General features: G+C 41.1%; 1 protein-coding gene across 17 annotated transcripts in view; it reads left to right on the forward strand.

The window, feature by feature from the left end:
- Nucleotides 1-21,437, forward strand: part of ATP2B2 (ATPase plasma membrane Ca2+ transporting 2) — a 372,922-nt gene that overhangs the window by 140,114 nt on the left and 211,371 nt on the right. The window contains exon 1 of one of the 17 annotated variants that reach the window (XM_083726731.1): nt 20,463-20,808. The exons of 14 other annotated variants lie outside the window; for them this stretch is intronic. The gene's annotated coding sequence lies outside the window, so the exon portion shown is untranslated. Of the gene's footprint in view, nt 1-20,462; nt 20,809-20,911; nt 21,011-21,437 lie in introns of those variants that run through there. 2 more of the 17 variants (XM_083726722.1, XM_083726736.1) reach the window with 2 other exon arrangements.

A 21,437-nucleotide genomic window follows, 5' to 3' on the forward strand; every position in this document is an offset into this window, starting at 1 on the left:
CATATTAGAAACTGCAGTGTTAAGTGGTATGTAAATTTCTGAAATAAATAAAACAAGCAAAGCATAATTGGGAAAACCTTTAAGTGGAGAAAGCCAAATTATTTCCCTGCCTTGGACCCTATTGTCTCATTGAAAAGGAAGCAAAATTAATTTCTGGCTGGGGATAGCAAAACAGTTTGAGCCACCTATGGCTCCAAGGTTTGCCAAGGAAGAGCAATATGAGATGCAACATGCCTTACAAAAGAGGGAAGCTATTCTTATTATACAAGCACCTGGCGATAAAACAGTGCAATTAAGTTTTCATTATCAAAGAAAGTGAAATACTAGTACTGAAATTTCATTGCTAGCCAATATTCTCATGATGCCCTTATTCAAGGAGAAAACAAGGAAGTACTTTAAAGGAAATGTTAATACTGTGTTGAAAAGATTCCACACCTGAGAAGCAAATATAAATACAGTGCAGGAGGTGGTTTCTGAATAGAGTACGTGGTTTTTCAGTGTGAACTGTCATTGTGTAAAAAGGATGTGCCCTATCTTGATTTGGGTTACCCTGTCAAATATGAAATGACTTTTCTCTTTGCCCTTGATTGTGTTGTTAAAAGGTAAACACAATCAAAGGTAGTGGCATGGGGTGAAAGAATCCCTTGAAATGGCATTGTGCTTCTGTGAATGATGCGAAGAATATATGTATTTTCCCTCCTTTTCTTCAAATATTTTTTTCCCTTATTGGATCAAAATATTTTCAACTGGATACCAGATACACATTTACATACTATTTAAATTTCATGCCAATTTTCTTATTTAAAAGTATGGGATGGATTTTTGAATGTGAAAACTGAAATAGACCAGAAATGCACTGATCCATCCTTATTTTGCAGTGCATTAAAGTGCTGTCCTGCCCGCCATTCAGCCTTCTCGATAAGCAACAGTGACCTGCCTGCCAGAGAACTAGCTAGTATAGTGGCTTTGCCTCACCTTGAGAGAGACTTCTTATTCTTATTCTAAAACTAATGGAGCAAACAACAACAACAACAACAAAAACCCTCAAATCAATCAGGAATGACACTGGAGACATTTTGATCGAGTGGGAGACACCCACTAAGGGAAGAGGAAAAGAGGTTTTTTTTGTGTGGATTCCCCTCCCTGCAACCCCCAGCACTCCAATAATCTGTTTTGAGGGACCCCAACTATGTAGAACAGATTTCTGGATAGGTGTAGGGGAAAGGGGACATCAGCAAAAGTCACTTCCCCCAGTCCTCTTTTGGGGATGCATCTGAAGCAACAGTGCGTGGTGGACTAATTGGACCTCACCCTATATATGCCTAGTTCTGTAGATGTAATTGTAAGATTAGGACTCTAGGGCCCCAAAATTGGGTGCTTTCTACACACTCTGTGACCCTGGAAACATGTATGGTTCAGGAAGACAAATATTATGTACTCAGAACAAAAGTTGCTCTTTTGACTTTTCTAAGGGTTATGATAGCTATTTGGGCATATTAACTGTTTCTAAATATTGGCTGTGCTATATGCTATGTTTAATTGCTCTCCTTCTACCACATTGGATGGCTGTTTTGTGGGTACTCTGTATAACCAACAGTTCTCCCTGTGTGGGGATAGAGCAATAAAAACATAAATGCATTTTCTTTCTTTCTTTCTTTCTTTCTTTCTTTCTTTCTTTCTTTCTTTCTTTCTTTCTTTCGTCATTTTCTTTTGAAGACATGCTTTATTGACATGCTTTATCACCTGATGCTCAGCATCTACTCCTCAGTATAGGATGTATAGCTGATTTTCAGTACAGTAATGTTGGAAGAATTCAGCCACACTTAGTATAGAGAAGGCTGGCTCTTTATTTTCTGCAGTTGGGGAAAGAATAGTGTGCTAATTATGCAAGACAGACGCTGAAGTATGAATGAATAATTCTGAAGATGAAATGTGGTGTTTTTAATCCCATTAGCTATTAAGAAATATTTCCATCTGGAAAAGACCAGATCTTGATAGGTTTAATATGAATGTGTTTATATTGATTTAACACTTACCAATATTGTGTTTACTGCTGTGCAGTTGTTTACATGTTTCTGAAGCAACTGCTGCACACATTTTTCTGTGTTATGTAGTTGCTCTTTTAATTTTTGCACATTTATTTTTTGTTTGTATACTCACATTATATAGTGCTGCGTATTTAACTGTGTTTCTATAGCTCTTGGATCTGTATAAAGGAAAATAAGCTGAGGCAACTGTGTTAAGATGTCATCACATATTGCTAGTTTGGAATGAGAATTAGAATTTGATCTCATTGATCACCTATGCCCTTTTAACTTCACTTACAATGCTGGCACTTACCCCAAATTCAGATTAGTTAATTGGGATTTCTATACCCATAGTAGAGTCAAGATGCATTTGCCACCATCTAGAGCAGGCTTCCTCAGCCTTGGCCCTCAAGATGTTTTGAGACTACAATTCCCATCATCCCTGACCATTGGTCCTGCTAGCTGGGGATCATGAGAATTGTAGGCCAAAAACATCTGGAGGGCTGAGGTTGAGGAAGCCTTATCTAGAGACTTAACCTGTGTAGACAACATCAAGGAGAGCTCCAGTTCTCTGCTTCTGTGCATGTGAAACCTCCAGGATCTGACAAGTACAGTAGTCAAAATGCTGCTTTGGTTGAACTTGGTTGGCCTAGTTACCTAGCAATTGCTTGACTTGCTGGGCCTTGCAAGGAAACATTCTGAATGGGCCCCAATAACTAATAATAAAGGCTGCGCCTCTCAGGGGTCCCTGGGGCTTTGGATTCAACATCTCCCAAGCCACTGACTTCTTACCTGTACCTGCCCCTCTTCATAGCTTTTACACAGGTTATTGCTATGAGGAAGACTGCTGGAGGTTGCTTTCCATGCTTCTGGATGCAGCAGGTGCCTTCCCAGCAGTGGAAGATTATCCTCCACATTATCCTAATACTCTCCAGCAGCTCAGACCGGGGGTTAGGTTGGTCTCCATTAGAACCTGAAAGGGCAGGAGTTCCAAAGTCATTTCCTGATGACCTGTTTCTTGAAAGTGCATCCTGCCTAGTTTGCAGAATGTTTGTGAGGAAGTCATACAATGCCCATGGTTGATAGAGCATTTGTTCTGATTTGTGAGGTTATACAATGTCATTCAAAGCCATGGTTATCTCACACGTTTCCATCCATTTCCCCGTCACTTTCCTTACTTCAAAAAGTTCAGGAGCTTTCTGGAAGCGGGTTTGTTACAGAAGAGCACCAAATCCACTTTAATTGCACAACCTGAATTTGCTGGTATGCAGCTGAATCCTGACTGCAAAATTGCAGCAATCTGAAAGCAGCCTAACTACTATTAATCATTCTATACCTGCTTTTCTGAAGTGGTAAAAGTGAGGATTTTTTACATTTTTACAAAATGTAAAAAATGGAATAATTTTTCTTTTGGTATGCTTTTCAGTATGCTGCAGATATCAAAAAAAGGAAGGTTAAAAAAGACTGCTGTAAAAAAGGAGGTAGAGACAGAGAAAGTGCGATATTACAATTTCACTATTCTCACTGGAATAACACCAATTCTTTCCTATTTTCTGTGTTTAGATTGGTGCCTAGCAAAATGGATGTTTTACTAGGTTCCTGTCAAATTGCCTCTTTAGTACCTCATTAACCAACAAATGCTTTTGAATACCAGGTCACAGGGATAGTGTTCCTGATGCCCAGCAGCTTCAGTAATTGCAGTTGCTGTACAGTGACTGCAGTGTAGCAGCAGTGGTCCTTTCCACTGTTGAATTGTGATGCCCCTTAAAGGGTATCTGTAGGGTTAATAAGATGCTAATACTAACAAGGAAAAAAGGCCAACATATTGCCTCTGTTTCTTAGGGTATTGTCTTGATGAATTGATTGGGGAAGGTTTGCTCATCTTTCAAGACCTTGATTTAAAATTTCAAGTTCAAATTTAATATCTGTTATTTGCAAAAACATAGTCCATATTCGTTTTCTGTTTATGAAAACATATCACTCAGGATGGTTTGCAATATTTAACATTACTGCATTATGCAGTTGTTCCAAAACTGATAGAGTTGAGGCTAATGTCAAAGACATACATAGAAAGGATAGGGAACCATTTTAAATGATATGACCCAAAGTACCAAATAAAGGGGAAAAAACCAACCCAACCTGCTGGTAATTCTAGCTGTGCAGAAACTTGGTGGCCCTCACCATTGATTCTGTCAGTGTCTCCAGCTAAAAAGAATGACCATAGCTGCTTTAGAATCTGGATCTGACAGCAACAGTAAGGATATTGAAAGTGAAATAATGACCTTTAACATTGACAATTATACTACTGGCACCATTTGTTAGATCATCTGTTTATTGACAAAGCAACTGAAAAGTAAATACACTTTTTAAAAATCTCTCTGTTCAAGAACACAGTGAGTGACACCAGCTTTGTGTTTTCTGTGCTTCAGTTGCCAGTATAATAACAGTCACAAGGAAGTAATGACTACTGTGTTTGTTTATATTTCCTATATGACCCATAAGATTTCCGTAGCAACTTACATTGTTGCTTTACTCACCAAACCTCATCCATTCTACTAAGAGATACTAACTTGGCTTCACTAGGTGATGTATTTCCTCAGGTACTGGAGTGCAGCAGGTATCTCCGATTCAAGGATAATATGGTAATATACATAAGAGAGAGGGGACTTAATGCATGTTTTGTTCCTGGGTTCACACAACTTGGGAAGACAGCCAACAAAGAAATAAATCTATAAATGCAAATGTTAATAAAATAAAATTCACAACACAGCATGGAAAATGACAAAACAGGAGTGTGCTGCATCTTCTCAAGAATAATAAAACAGAAAATAGTCAATAACACCCAGAAACTACTTTCATATACAGCAAACACAGGATGGAAATTATTTTAGCTTACACACTGTTTTAGCATTCACAAAAGAGCAGAATCTGGGGGGTGGGATATAATAAAAAACCTGCTTAGAGTGTTTTGGCCATTGGAGTTACATTTAAGTATACAATACTATTATTTATTTAGTATTGTAGTACTATAATATTTATCATATATTTAGTTAGCAAACAAAATACTTTTGTTTGTTTGTTTAAATGTGCTTTTAGTCTACTCTTACTTGATAACAAGCCCAAGGCAGGGTACAATAGAGTACATAAAACAATCCAACAATAAAACAATCCAATAATATAAGTGTCAGCATAGATGAAATACAAAACCATAACAGGGATAATACAGCAATAAAGCAGCCAACCATATGAGAAAACAGATGTAATTGCAGTTGACAAGAAAAACTCAGTACAGTATCTGAGGGGAGGGCATTCCACAGTTGTAGTGCTGCAGCAGAGAAGGCCCTTTTATAAGTCACCACAATGGCATGACTACCACGAGGACCTCCCCTGCATGTTTAGGTCCCAGTTGTTTAGAACTTAATATGCTATTAGAAGCACCTTGACAGCCATTGTAACTCTGTTAGGACAATTGTTATATGGTCTTGATAACTGCTCAACAGCTGAGCAGCTGAAGCTTTGGGACCATTTTCAAGGGCAGCCCATTAAAATATTTTCTGGGAGTTCACCAGTACACATGGGTGTAGTGGCTAGGCTATTCCTTTCCAGGAACTACTGTAGCCTGAGAACAAGTTGATGCTTGTAAAAGGCACTCCCGGTAAGCAAGCCAGGCACCTTGCACCCCCAGTGACAGTGATGGATCTCTGAGCACCCACAGACTATGAACCTGCTTTTCCAAAGGGATTGCATGCATGACCAAAACCAGGATTGACACCTAATTCCCAGACCCACAAGGTCTCTGTCTTGTCAGGATTCAGTCTCTGCTTATTGTCCCTCATCCAGCCCACCGCAGCATCCAAGCACTTTAGAAGACATCTGAAGGCAGCCCTGTTTAGGGAAGTTTTAAATGACTGATGTTTTAATGTATTTTTAATATTTTGTTGGAAGCTGCCCAGAGTGGCAGGGGAAACCCAGCCAGGTGGGCGGGGTATAAATAATAAATTGTTGTTGTTGTTATCCAGAACTCACACAGCCTCACCTGATTCCAGTGTCCAGAAAAAAAATAGAACTGATTTCAGCATGTTGTAGTGGCCTGGGTGGTGTGGCAGAGCCATGGAAAGCACCCCCCTAACACTGGCATCACCATAGGAGCCAACTCCAATAAACAGCCAGCCCAATAAAATATTTGAGGGGGCCAGACCTCCCCAAAGCTGATGGACATTGCCATTCAAATGGTGTGCGTGCACTGTGTCATGTGATCTATTATGTGGGGCAGGGCATACCTCCCTCCCTAATGTTTTGTTCAGGTTGGCACTCCTGGACATCACTGTAGCTCATCAGTATGGGGCTGGGATGAAGCAGGGCAGTGGGAACATTGGGGCTGCCCTGACCCTTGAGCCATTACCGTATTGATGGCACTGAGCTCCAAAAATTAAGGACACTACCCTAATTTAAAGGTTGTATCCTGGGCAACAAATGCAGATCAGATCCAAACAAAACAAGCAATGGTTTCAATGAGAGTGTGTGCTTAACTCTTCAGTAGATAAGAACAGGACTTAACAATGCTTAATATTGGTTGAATTGTGTTCTTTTTCATTGTAACAAAGTCATTACTCATCCTGATGGCAACCGCAATAAAAAATATCTGGGTTTTTCTTGTAGTTTGTTAGAACAATTGGTTCTAGCTTTAGTGTATAAACAGCAGCTTATGGGGAAGTTTCTCCAGCACATCTGGGTTGTGTGCTAGAAAAATAGGTGACCACTGTCCACATACTGTGCTCCACACTAGAACAATTCTAATTTGAAAAGTAGTGCTTGGAAATGGAGATAATTGCAGGGCTGTTTAGTGAGGGCAGTGTGAAACTTTACTCTCACTTCAGCTTTAAGTGTAACGCTTGATCGCATCATGTAGAGAGATGCATTAGTGGCCACTGTATAATCTCAGCAATATGACCAATTGCTGAAGGGATGAATTGTTCCAAAGAACTAGTGCACAGAAATAAAGCCAATAGGCGATGTGTTGGTCTGCAGTACAATCTTCCTGCTGTGATAAAGGGTTCCAGTATTTGATACCAACAGCTCTCACAGTCACCGTCCATGAAAGAAGGTTTATTCCCTCCACCTGCAATGTTTGCAACTGATATTATTCACCCTGGTTAGGAAGGGGAATTGTTTTTTTCCTAGCTGCTCGGGGGGGGGGGGGGGGAGAAGTATTTTTCAAACCTAATTACTGTGTTTATAGATATACTTAATGATCAAATAATCATTTGTTGAAAACTGTAATAGACATGATTAACAAACATGATCTTATTGTACCATATTTCTTTGAGACTTACAATTATATCCCACTTCCTAACCAAAAAGGTAATTCAGCTTGCAATAAAATAGGACAAAATACGTACAAAATAACAATGCAAGAACAAATATAAGCAACCACAAAAGCATTAAAAACAATCTTCTCAATACTCAAGTAAAACAGCCAAGACCACAAAAGCCTTAAAGTGGTTTTGGGGGGGGGCAGGGGGGAATAATTGTGTTGCTTGCAATTCTGCTGGGTTCCCTTCTTTTAATTACAGGCATGGCTGGGATGATTGTTTTTACTGGGACTGCAGCACATAGGAAGGTTGGGGTTATCTCCCCCCCCCCCAACCTTTACAAAAATGGACTGTATGGCCCTCAGAGTCCCTCCCAACTCTACAACTCTATGATTCTATACCCTCCCTATAGTGCTGCAGATAGGGAAAACTCCCATCTGTCACAACTGAAGCTTCTAACCCCACCTCCTAACCCTGCCATGCCTTGTGTGTGTGTGTGTTTTTAACAAGATTGTGGTGGGAGAAGAAACTTTCCCTTGCAGTGCGGTCCCATTAAAAAATTGCCACAAAAATTGGTCCCCCCCCCCCAATTACAATGTGGTTGCAAGTGCTGCATTTAGTGCCACACCTAAATACTGTACAGGGAAGCAGGGAACCAACTGAAATTCTCTTAGCAAAGTGTTCCAAAGAGCAGGGGCTGCAATGGAGAAGGTGGAGTCCCCTGTGGTTTGGCCTCTCCTACTGATCTGAAGACATAAGCATGGAGGAGGACACGTTGCTCCTGGTATCCATGAACTTTAATGGGGGGGGGCACTCCTTCAACCACAGCTGACAGGTGGTGGAAATAATACACATTTAGCATTATAGAGAAAGGTATACAACAGAAGGGGGAGGCCAATAGGGCCTGCTTCCACCCTTTCTGGTAAGGTAAACCAGTCACGTTGTCCCCCAGTAATTGCTTCCACCGCACCATCTGTAAACCTTTACAACCCCCTGGTGGGGTAAAGTCTGGAAAGTCAATGCAATTGCTTTCCAATGTACCCCAAGGCTGCCAGATCCCTTTCAGTTTTCTTGGGAGGGAGAGCTAGTACCTGGCTCCTTGTCTCTCCTAGAAATTAGAGCAACCTGCTTTTCTCTGTCAACCTCAGTCCAGTGTCTCAAATAGCTTAGGCTTGGGGTGGGTGTGTTCACACTAATCCTGTGAGTTGGCAACAATGCAGAGACACAACTGTTCAATTATATAACATTTATTAAGAATAAGGAAGGCAATGGATATAATGAAGGGACAGAGCAGAATACTTCCAAAACAAAAGGTGCTCTTTAGCTGGAGTCTACCTGATCCTGCACTAGTTATTTACTAGTCTCTGCTAGATCTCTTCATGAGCAACACAGCATAGATGGTCAGTTGCTGGCTTGCTGCCCACATAGGGTTGAGTGACAGCTGGCACTTTGTCAGCCATTCAGAGCACGGGTCAAATAGAGGGCAAGAGAGCATGGTCTTTCTCCACAGGGTGCAGAACAACCTGTATGAAATACAGTGGTACCTCAGGTTAAGTACTTAATTCGTTCTGGAAGTCCGTACTTAACCTGAAGCTGTTCTTAACCTGAAGCACCACTTTAGCTAATGGGGCCTCCTGTTGCTGCCGTGCCGCCGGAGCCCGATTTCTGTTCTCATCCTGAAGCAAAGTTCTTAACCTGAAGCACTATTTCTGAGCGGAGTCTGTAACCTGAAGCGTATGTAACCTGAGGTACCACTGTACCACAAATGTCATACGTTCAAGTCTTAACACATGAAAACCAGAAAGCAACAGTCATTTGGCAGTTCCTTCTTAATGGTTTGAGATGTACTAACCTACAAAGAATTAATACTTCTATAAATCTTTCTGAATGTTTCTAAACATCTAGAGCAGGGGTCAGCAAATGTTTTCAGCAGAGGGCAAGTCCACTGTCCCTCTGACCTTGTGGGGGGGGCGGACTATATTTTGAAAAATAATAATGAATGATTTCCTATGCCCCACAAATAACCCAGAGATGCATTTTAAATAAAAGGGCACATTCTACTCATGTAAAAACATGCTGATTCCCTGACCATCTGCGGGCTGTATTTAGAAGGCGATTGGGCCGGATCTGTCCCCCGGGCCTTAGTTTGCCTACCCATGATCTAGAGCTATAGCTCATTGGTAGAACAGGCTGGTACTATAATTTATAAAATATAAAGGGCGTACAATAATCATGTACTTTTCCTAGTCTCTATTTACACACTTATTTACATACAGTATAGGTAGATTTGTTTTTTAGGCAGCCAATATTTGTAGTATGTTCCAAACAGAAAGTATATCAAAGAAATAAAGGTGTAAGAGAGAGCATTTTATGTAAAATACTTGAGATCAATAATACTTATTTTACGCAATACCTTTAAGTGCTGTGTCAGCCGTATAATATACATTAATAGATTATATGTATCCAGTACTGAATGCTGCCCCACCCCACCCCCCACATTGGGCTGTACTCTATTCCCATTAACAAGTGATCCAGCTGCTATATTTCATACTGTCATTATTAGTGGCGTGCTGCCCTCTGTACTGGTTCCTTGCCAGGACAGCATTTCAAATGTTCAGTGATAGCCCCTTTCAGATATTCTTTGCATGTGAATGCTAGGGTACAGTATTGATGCAGGCTTTGCTCCCAAAATTCATTCTGAGAGGAGCACTCTCTGTACAACAGCAGCAACCATGTAGAGAGGCTGAGCTCTACAACCAGGCTGCTAATGTTTTTGCAGGGATGAAGAAAAGCAGTATCAAGATTGGTGCCCTATGGGTGCAATGGCAAGGCTAGTCTGGGGCTCCCACCAGATTGCTGGCCCAGCCCAAACCCTGCAGCCTTTCGTATCAAAGCATTCGAGGCTACTTACTCATGTTATAAGACTCTTGGGACATGCCAGAAGAAAAACCAGGACATAATCTCTCCCAGGGACTATATGATTGCATCCTTAAACAATCAAATCTGCAAGTTATTTATGTTTGTATAGAGAACAATGAGAGCTAAACTAAGCTTTTAGGCACGACCAGAATGAAAACATAGTGAAATGTTAATCAAAATAATAACTTAGTGCGGCAATCCAACCACTATGTCAAAAACTATTATTAATGTCCTTTTGTTTGTTGAACAATACAGAATTTAAGCCCTTGTTCTACAATTAATATTATATAATCATGAAATATACCTTTCTCAGTGTGGAAGAGTCCCACCCTCAGCATCATTTCAGATATTTCATTGAACTAAAATCCTAATGAGGTCTGGACTTTAAGAATATCTTGCAAAACCTAAATTCTAATGAGATGTTTAAATTGAATAATTGTGAAGAATGGCAGTATTCTATAATAATGATAATGTTAGAGTACCAACATGTTTTTTATTGTTTAATTTCAGAATGTTCTCTGGAATTTTTAAAACTGGGGCAATCACTGTGAGTAGGGATGGAATTTTCAGAAATTATTGACCTTAACCACCTGAATCATTTCTAATTCTTTTCTCACTCCTTCCTCTCAGTGATAAGTAAATCCACTGCTGGTTCCACTAAAAATACAATTCTCACATAACATATACATTTTTATACACATATTATATGAATAATAATATATGAATATTATTAGGAAACACTCCAGGTTTCCTAAAGTAACTGGCACACAACAGGTACACAGCATGTATGTCTTAGTGCACTTACAAAATTATACCTCAGAAATCGAGTACAGCATGAGGCTTGGCTCCTCTAACCCTAACTGTGAGCTCCACAAGGTAATTTTGAGCAGTTCACAGAGGTTTGTTAGAGTGCTGGACATTTAGTTTTCCTTTTGGAATAAAGTCTGTTAAAACCCATTAAGCCGGTAAAAGCTTTTTGAAAACCCTTATTTTCCATATCTCATGGGCTATAATGCGTGCCCTCCATGCTTGGAAGACAGCAATGGCAATCAAGGGGAACAAATAAAGCCAATGACGTCAATTATAAGGCCAAATTATATGCTCAGTTGGAAGCTCAGAAACATAGGCACCTAAAAGGTAATGAAGGCACAGGGCCAGTTTCCACAGGGTGAGAGTTCCAAGCCTGGGGTGCCATAACAGAGAATGCCCTCTCTCTGCTTTCTTGACTTCACATGAGGGAGGAATCCAGAGAAGGGCTTCTGTTGCAAATATTAGGTGGTGGGTAGATTGATTGATAAGGGTGCTGTTTTAGGTATGCTGGTCCCCAACCATTGAGGTGCACCCTCCAAACCCCGGGAGTGAGCTTGGTGTAGTGGTTAAGAGCGGTGGACTCGTAATCTGGAGAACTGGGTTTGCTTCCCTGCTCCTCCACATACAGCTGCTGGGTGACCGTGGGCTAGTCACACTTCTCTGAAGTCTCTCAGCCCCACTCACCTCACAGAGTGTTTGTTGTGGGGCAGGAAGGGAAAGGAGATTTTTAGCCAATCTCCTTGAGGAGAATGAAAGGCAGGATATCAAGACCAAACTCCTCCTCCTTCGTGCAAAGTCTTGAACCACCTGCAGGGATAGGAAACCAGTGTCCTTAACTAAGGGATTGCTTTGACAAGGAAACTGGGACAAGGCAGTGCTGCTTGCCTGAGCTCTGGCCATTGCCATTGCTATGGCATACTGCGAGGGCAAGGCAACAGTGAGGTTGGTTTGGTGCAAATGCAGCAGCAGGAGTGCCAGATTGGCTTCTGCTCAGTACACCACAGCAATGGCAGTGATGGAAGGTCAAGTAGGCAGCACTGCCCCACCCTGCCAACTATTGCTGACTGGTCTGAGGTTGACAAGAGCTTTAGGGTTCTTTTCAGAACTACACGGCTGCATCATGGTTGACTGCTCTTCCTGTGTTCAGAAACAAGTTGGATAACTGGAGGAAACTCTGGGTGCTGAGCACTGTACAACTTTTTTTAAAACTGCAAATGGTTGCACTAGATAGGGTCAGGAAGAGAACTGGAGGAGTAGAAGCAGAAGTGTAAGTCAGGTAAGTTAAAGGTAAAGGGACCCCTGACTATTAGGTCCAGTCGTGGCCGACTCTGGGGTTGTGGCGCTCATCTCGCTTTATTGGCCGAGGGAACTGGCATACAGCTTCCGGGTCATGTGGTCAGCATGACTAAGCCGCTTCTGGCAAACCAGAGCAGTGCACGGAAACACGGTTTACCTTCCCGCCGGAGCAGTACCTATTTATCTACTTGCACTTTGACGTGCTTTCGAACTGCTAGGTTGGCAGGAGCAGGGACTGAGCAACGGGAGCTCACCCCATCACGGGGATTTGAACCGCCGACCTTCTGATCAGCACGTCCTAGGCTCAGTGGTTTAACCCACAGCGCCACCTGCGTCCCTTGTAAGTCAGGTACACAAGGCCATTTAACAGAATCTGTGAATGTAGCTAGGTAAGTGGTGGCATGAAGAGAAAATCTTTAGAGAATGTGAGTGATCCGCTTCAAGCAGTTGCTTTCATAGTTTTAATTATTGTGAAGGGAGCAAAACGTAGGACAGCACTTGGAAGTGCTATGCCAGTGGTCATTGTGTCACAAGTAAATGGTTTTGGAGTGAGGAAAGAGAGAGAGAGAGAATAAAAGAAATGAATAGAATGGTGGAGTGGGAAGGGAGGATTATATGACTTTTATTTCAATGCATACCCTTTCACTGAACTGGGGGGAGGGAGACATACCTGATGTAAAGGGGTGCTTATTCAGTGTGTTAAGTCATGCTCAGGTTACTGAGAGTACATTTAAATGGCAAGCAGTTGCATTCAGGCTACTTCTTTTCTTGACATGTTTGCCTGTGAAGGCCCACCATGTACTGAAAGCCTACAAACTGGATGGCCATTGTGTGACTGCTCGGTCATTTGAATCTACCCTGGGTATGTGCAGTGAACTCTGAACTGTACTGGCCTCTTTGCTAGCTAAGAAAACAGGTGCTTGCTTAAACTTATGCATTTACATGATAACTAAATGCTAGATGAAACAGGAGTGTTTCAAGAGCAATGGTAGCTGTGGCCTCTTTTCCTTTCCTCGATTAGTGCAGGATATTGATTAAGATTAGAGCTTGGCTCTACAAGACCCTGATTCAGTCAACTCAGCCATTGGTTACTGAGAGATTTTATAAAAATGGTACAGCATTATTGCACTTGTTATTTAACACTCTGTGTGAAGCGCTTTTAGTGCTTAGGGGAAAGTGGTATATAGTAAAGGTGTGCACTGACCACACCTTTAGTTCAGATTTAGATTTAGTTCAGACCTCGGTCTGGTACTTTGGAAAGCAGCTCATCTCCATCTGAGACATGCTTTGACTTGAGCTCCATCTAAGTCTGCTTTGTCCCCCGCCCCTTAGTCATTACTGATATTATTATTTTTTAAAAAACTACCTAACAGCTATTTTTCCTGGGTGAAATTTGCAGGCAAGGTTACTGTTTCTGGCAAATTTCTAGCAAGTGCAGCAATGACAGTTTGGGGTTCCACATGCTTTGTGTCCCCTTCACTATTGGGAAATTTTTAAATAGGCATGATGAAGAAAAAAGAAAAACCTAGACGTAGATGAAACTTTAGGGGTGTGCAAACCACCCCCACTGCCTCAATATAAACAAACCATGTTTAAATTCAGTACATATTTTGTCGTGATGTTCCAAAATCCAACATATTGTTATCTAGATCCTTGTAGGATATTGTTTAAGTAGCTGATAAGAGAATTTAGTACAAGAGCTTTTGTAGGTGGGCATTCATTTCCTATCCTCATAGTCACAAATTTGCTTTGGCCCTTTCAAGGTTATATGAAATTCCAATTTTTTGCCTCACTCTTGTGCTTTAATCTGCTCAAGAAAATGCCATGGTTGCCTATTCATGAATGTTTGCGCCTGGAATGCAAGTACAGATTGCTACTGGGACAGCAGAGTGGTCTGGCCAGAAATGTTTATCCAGTTTCCACAAGTGTCAGATAATAGAGAAAAGATAAAATAATACTTTGCTTTAACAAGAAGATTGCATTACCTTTTCATTTGCCAACTTGCTTCTGTAGATGGAAATGTGAGTGCTTATCTTCCACGAACGAATCCAGCCTTGAAAATAATTTTTGTTTGTTTATCATCTTACAAGTTATTGGGATCTTAAGTTGCTGTTAGCATTTTATGAGTTCATACCATTTTAGCGGAGTGTTCTTGCTGCTTATTTTTAGTCGGCTCTATAGTTTGACTTAATGAGGCATTAATAACTAATGAATGTGAGTAAACAAACAAACTGCTTATGATTTCTAGTCCATTTAATGGGCCTTGCTTTGTACCTTAGTGCCTTTCTTATTGGTTTTCTATTTGAGAGTCCAAACCTATGAGATGCAGCATTAGCAATGTGACTTACAAGATCATCAGGCAGTTGGGTCACAGCACTGCAGCCACTGCTTACCACTTCCTCATAATAGTTTTGAGACCCAGCTGATATGGCAACATACATCATCACTGTTGTGCTGTCTACAGCAGTTATGCTTTTTCTAACTCTCATGGATGGGGACTGAAGCAGGGAGGGGCATCTTTTAGAGTGTCCCACCACAATCTGACATACCCTGTTTTCCCAAAAGTAAGACATCCCCTGAAAATAAGACCTACTTCCAGTTTTGCCTCTCGCTGTAATATAAGACCTCCCCAATAATAAGGCCTCCCCCGAACATAAGGCCTCCCCGGAATATGTGTACCGTATTCTTCATGGGAAAATAAGACATCCCCTGAAAATAAGACCTAGCGCATCTTTAGGACCAAAAATTAATATAAGACACTGTCTTATTTTTGGAGAAACAGGGTATCAGCTACAGTGAGTAATGGCCCCAAAGGGGCTTGTACAGAGATGCTCTTCAGTTCCTATCAGTATATTTGTGAAGTTAGATTATTAATCTTTTGCTCCACTGTGTGTACTTTTCTACCTCCTGACTTCCAATATACGCTGATAGGATTATAGGTAGTGGTTTCTAACCAGGTAAGAAAACTTGGAATCATAGTGGGTTTAGTGTGTATTGCACAACTGTGAAGAGTGCAAATTTCAGGAAAGGGGTTGAAAATTAAATTGCTACTATCCTGATGCCATTATGCATAATTGTGGTAAAGCCAAACTTGTAATGCTCTGTACGTTTATGGCTCCCATATCTCAAAAACTATATTGCAGAGCTGGAAAAGGTGCAGAAAATATAAACTAAGCTAATCCAGGGGCTGGAGAATCTTCTCTGGAGTATATTGCCAGCCTTGGAGGTTTTTATTTGTTTTAAGAAAAAGGGAGGACATGATAGAGGTTTAGAAAATTATGTACTGTGCTGCATGGAGAAAGCAGGTAAAAGTGCCCCCCCCCCATAATACTGGAACTTGGGGTCATTCAGTTAAGCTAATCAACAGAAGAATCAGGAAAGTACTTCTTCTCAGAGCACACAATTAATTTATGGAATTTGTTGCCATAAGATGTGGTGATGACCTCTGCCTTAGGTGGATTTACAAGGGGATGAGACAAATTCATGGAGGATGAGTCAGTCAGTTGCTACTAGTCATTACGGCTATATGAACCAGGTCCTTAAGCAAAAGAGTCAAGCCCTGACCTTTCCTTGCTTTTCTCACTGGCTGGCCCACCCAACTTAACTGCTGCCACTACCTACCAGCTGTTGAGTCTCACCAGAATGCTTGTTCCATCTCTATGCCTCACTGTAAGGAAATTCCCTTTCTTATAGTAAGACAAAGAGGAGGTGGAGGTGGAAAGACCAACAGTGCTAAACACTTAGGAAGTATGGATGGGTGGGACAGTGGAGAGGAGAAACAATGAGGAGGAAAGGAGTAGTACAATTGCCAACCTTTTATTCCTCCCTTTATGCTTCCTAATCTGACTTGAGATGGTTGGAGAAAAGGAAAGACAGAAACAGAAATGCATGGAGAAGGAAAGGAGGGACCCACACATGTCTTTCTCATATTTTCTCTGCTGCCAGAAGAACATTATAAGAGCCCTGCTGGATCAGACCAGCAGCTTCACAGCAGCCAATTGCTAAGGGAAGTCTGCTGGCGGAACATGAGCACAACAGCACTGTCTCTTGCGGTCCTTCAGGCACCATAGAAGGAAACTGCTTGAGATGTCCTGGGAGATGAGAAAAAATCAGATGGAGACAGGGATATTTAACCTCCTGCTTTTTTCTAATTATTGAGCTGAGAAGTAAGAGAAGGTGTCTGTCATCCCATCCCATCCCCAATATGCTTTAGAAAGCATGGAGATAAAGGAGATAGTGGGATAAGGAAAAGGGAAATTGGATGCTTTTTCAGGCCTCTTGGGAAAGTAGCTTGACCTGACATTATCCATGTAAAGTCATAGAAAAAGCTAGCTTTTCAAGTCACTAACAGGGCAGATTCCCTGTTAAAGTTCATTCAGCCAAAATCCTACTGATTTGTGCCCATCAGCCCAATGAAAGATGAAACAAAATGAGATGTTAATTCTAGTGTAAACCTACATTTTTTCCCTTGTAGCTCTGAAGTCAATACTTAGCTTGACAGGTATCTATAGTGTCTTGCCCTTATATGCATTTTTGTTTAGCTAGTTTTTCAAGGAGACTTTCGTAGACTTTGCTTGGTGGAATTAAACATTCTATCCTGCAGCAAACATAATCTTCCTAATTTTTATGATTGCTGCATCCTTGGGTAGCAGACTGTCAGACAATGCAGTTCATTCTGGGTTTTGGCGGCAGATCAAAAAAAGCGTCTGAAGAGTTTTTAAGTTATGAACCTTAACGGAAGTCACAGAGTGAACTTGAGCATTCCATTGCTGCAAAAACAACAGCAGCTATGCATCTGGAATAAATAGTCTATGGTTGAACTTCACAACAAATTATGTCAGATTCTTACTTCAGAAGACATGCCTTGATGGGATTGCATTTGGTAATGTTAGCTGGCCCCTGTTACCCAGGTGACAGTGTGATGACTCACAGCATTACAATGAATAGAGACATTTGCCAGTGGCACATAGCACTGGGAGATTCCCCCCCCCAACTGATGAGGCTAGCAACAAGGTTAATAGCTTGATCATCACATTGTGTGGCACGTTGCATTGGAGGCCCTACTCTAAATGAGGACTGGGAATACTGGTGTGGAAACAGCTATCCCAGAATGTCTCTTCAGTAATGAATTTAAGTGCTACAAAAATTATCATATTTTTATGCTGTTCGGTGTATCAATTCAAGACTCAATGGATTTCCCATATTGTATGTGCTCTCTAGCTGTGCTTTGCTGAGTTGGTTTACTGTCACTGCATAGCAGTATCAAATAGTTAAAACAAATAAAAACAAATTGAGCATCTCAAATGTCTCCCCCAAAAAGGTCTTTTTCATATTCTTTTTTTTTCATTTTAGGAGAGAGCAATGGATGGTATTATTAAATGCCCGTCATTCATTATCCTTAGAATATTGTTAGGTGGAAAAATTACCGGCAAGAAAGTTTTTATGCAACAGATTTTGCAACTCTGATGCAGCTTAAACATTGGACCCTGGCAGGAGACTTTTGGTGCAACAACATTTGCAACCTAGCACAGCAACTGAGGTAGCAACTGACAGTTACAATTCCTGAGCCTACTCAGGACGTCCTTTCACTCTGCAAACTTTATCCTCTCTATTTTATTTCAGTCTTAGACATTGATCTACAGGCTGAGCACTATCACTCGTACAGTTAGAATTGGGTGTTTCTTAGCAGGCAATAGCCTGCACAGTATGGTTAAAATGTAATACAATGTCACTGCGTATGATGTCATGATAAGCATGTGTTCCCTGAGTGTTCTATTTATAAATGCAGCTTTTCTTTTTTAAAAACAACAACAGAACCTTTATTTACAGACTTTCCCCTATTTTCTAACTGATTGGCAAAGGTGTGATATTCCTTCATCAGAGATGTTAGGGGTGTTTTTTTTAAGCTTCCATTTTGGTGCACTGCAGTGCAGACTTTGGTTTAACTGGCTGAATTGATATTCTGAGCAGCAAGTAAGCAAGGATGACAGAGCATCCGTACAGCTACTCCTATTAGTGCTCAGGGAGGTGTGCTTGGTTGCAATTGCATGCTCCATCCAAGATGCAGCCCAGTCACGAAGCACTGCTGTCACTAAAATAATCTAGAAAAGCTTCCAACTTGAAACATAGTAATATTTTACATGCTTAAAGGTACAGGGTTTCTTGCATATCTGCCTGTTTCAAAACTTGGATGCATGGCTTCATGCTTAGACTCTGACCCTAAGAATGTTATGGGGCCTAAAATTATCTGAAATTTAAATTTGTAAATATGCCACTGCCAGAAATTTGTAGAATTTTAGAATTTGCTTATACCATCAATTCATGTAAAATGAAGTATTTACATCCAGTACACTGTTGCACTATTTGGACATAGAAGAAATTACCACTTCCCCTACTCAAAAACATTGTTCTCATTCCCCACAGATTCTTCAGTTTAATAATTCTAGCTGTAAATTGAAATGCCTGTGTGGAAATGCACTGCAACAAAAAAGAAGCATGGTAAAACAAATAACTTACCAGTAAGCAAAAAGCTGTCTATATATATATATATATATATATATATATGCTTTCGTAGATTTTCACGGGTACAGGAATGCAGGTTTTGGTGTCCTCGGGTGTCTTCCCGTGTAAAAGTTGGGGTGTCTAGGCGACGTTTCGACGAGGTCTCACTCGTCATCTTCAGGCTGGTGCTTTCGGCTTCTTGTTACTGGAACAGAGCGGGATCTCAATGTTTGAGTTCCTATAAATACTGTAGAGGGGGTGTGGTGTCTAGCCTCCAATGTTCTGGGCAGAGAGGAAGTTCCCAGGCTAGTGTGCCTTTTCTTCTTTTGTTCCTTAATTACTTGAGAGATACCTTGAGTGATTTCTTGAGTGATATCCTGAGTACCACTTAGGTGGGTCATTAGGTGTGGATTAGTTGCTAAAGTCTTTGTGTCTTGACCTCTTGAACTTTGTGAAGAGTTTTCCTGAGAAGATGGCTGTATTGCACTTAGTTGTGCTTTGGCTTGGCTTCGTGTATAGGGGCGAGCTGTGGTTTTGTGGCTTGTGTCAGCCAGATCTGTGTAGGGATTGCAGGGGGGTGCAGCATCCGGAGGTGCCACCATGGATTGGCTACTGGATGGTGTCAGTAATTCATCTGTGGAGAGGGTCTGGGTTTGGGTCTGGTGTGGTTGATTGGTGTTGGCGTTCTGTGTGCCTCTGGATCTGGTGTCAGTTTTTGTGGGGAGGGCTAATTTCCAGATGTCTGGCAAGCGGGATGTGTCGTCACGCTTGTTCATGTTGTGAGGGTGTTTCTCTATCTCGATGGCTTCCATGATTATTCTCTTGTGGTGATGTTCCGTGTTAAAGAGCAATTTGGAATATATATATATTTGGAAATATATATATTTGGGGGGGGTTGCATTTTGGAAAAGTGTGTTGCATCTTCCTTCCCTCTCCATTTCACGAAAGTCTGTGCTTTACAGGGATTGAAATAAATATTAGTACTGAACATTTAAATCTAGGACAGTGTTCTATTTTGCTTCATAGGTTAATGTACTGATTAAAATGTTCTGGTTATCTACATCTCGTTATTTCAAATCCTTCCTTTAAAAAGAAAGGGGAGCAATGATGTACTCTAATGTACTCATGTCTTGTAGACAAAATCATGCTACATTTGCCTCAGAGATTGGAAACATGTTGCCTGTGCGTGTGTGTTTGTGCACACGCGTGTGCAAAATCATGGTGCTCTATTTACAGAATGCTGCTTTTGTAAATGCTTTCACCTATTTCCCCATTAGTAAAATGAGTTTACAACTGAAATGCGAAATTTTGATCAGGTCTGCAAATGATTAATAGGAGAAAAAAACAACCCACACCAAATCCTGGTTAACCTTAGAGACTGAAATCAAGAGTCTCTGCAGTCTGGATATCCCTTCTGTAGAGATGCAGTAGTGAACAGGCTTCTCCCCTTCCTCTCCGCTCCACCAACACGCATTCCCTCCCCCCCCCCCGCCCGCTTTCTCCAATGATAGTGATAGAACTTGACAGTCCTTGTCCTTGAAGGTTTCTCCCATAAGTGGCATATTCCTGGTAGTTTGCCATCTTCCGTTTTTGTCATTATCCCAAGGGAAGCATTAAAACCACAAACAACAACATGGTGGTTCAGTCCATTTTCTTTGCAAGAAAAAGCCTTCCTTTCCGTGCCACCGTTGCTGTTTGCCCTCCTCCTCCGGCTGTCTGCGACGGCAAGCCATAAACATTCCCTGGGCTTTGCTCTCTCCTTCAGCAAGATGCTCGCTCGGAAATATCCGCTCCTTCCCCCCACCTGCTCGGTCTGGATGGTACAGTCTGCAGAGGGACTCCTGTAATGTAGCTCAGTTTGTCAATCCCTTACAGATGCCGAACAGTGATTACTCCGCTGTATAATTGAAATAATTTTGGATTTGTGATGATAGCTTAACCAAGTAAGTAGCAGCTTCCCAATCATACTAGCTAATTTTTTTCTTCCTTTCAAGGAGGCATTCCCCTTTCTATTTTGAGATTGTTTATTTGGCAATTTGCATCCCGACCCGCGGAGGCAGAAGCCGATGGGGGGGAATGGTGTGCAGATTTGGAGGACTGAGTGATGCATTAGATTTTAGTTCATGTCCTTGTGTCTCTGGAAAGGTAATGCAACTTCTACATAAAATATTATAATGGGGGGGGGGGGACTACACTGCATAAAGCGACTACTGCAGTGAGAGGCAAACGATGTGACAGTACTTGCAGTTTCTTTTTAAAAGTCTAAACAGTAATGATTTTGTATAAGCCAGTTTTTAAACAAAGTCTGAGGGAAATGTGTGTGTGATATTCTTTCTGTTGCTGTTGGTAAAAAACAGATTGGGGCTTGTTTGATTTACAGTGTAGAAGATTTGCCAGACAGAGCTTTTCAACTATAACTTTAAACAGTGAAAACACAGCATTGTATAAAGACATGTATGTATTTTAACAGGGTGTAAGACTGGAATGACTTTATTATGCATTTGCTGTATAGTTTCAAACTCAGGGTATTGTTGACCTGCACAATTATTCCATCTTTGTGAGTTAGAATGTA

Source organism: Podarcis gaigeae (assembly GCF_964106915.1).
Source record: "Podarcis gaigeae genome assembly, chromosome: 2".
Classification (NCBI taxonomy): Eukaryota; Metazoa; Chordata; class Lepidosauria; order Squamata; family Lacertidae; genus Podarcis; species Podarcis gaigeae.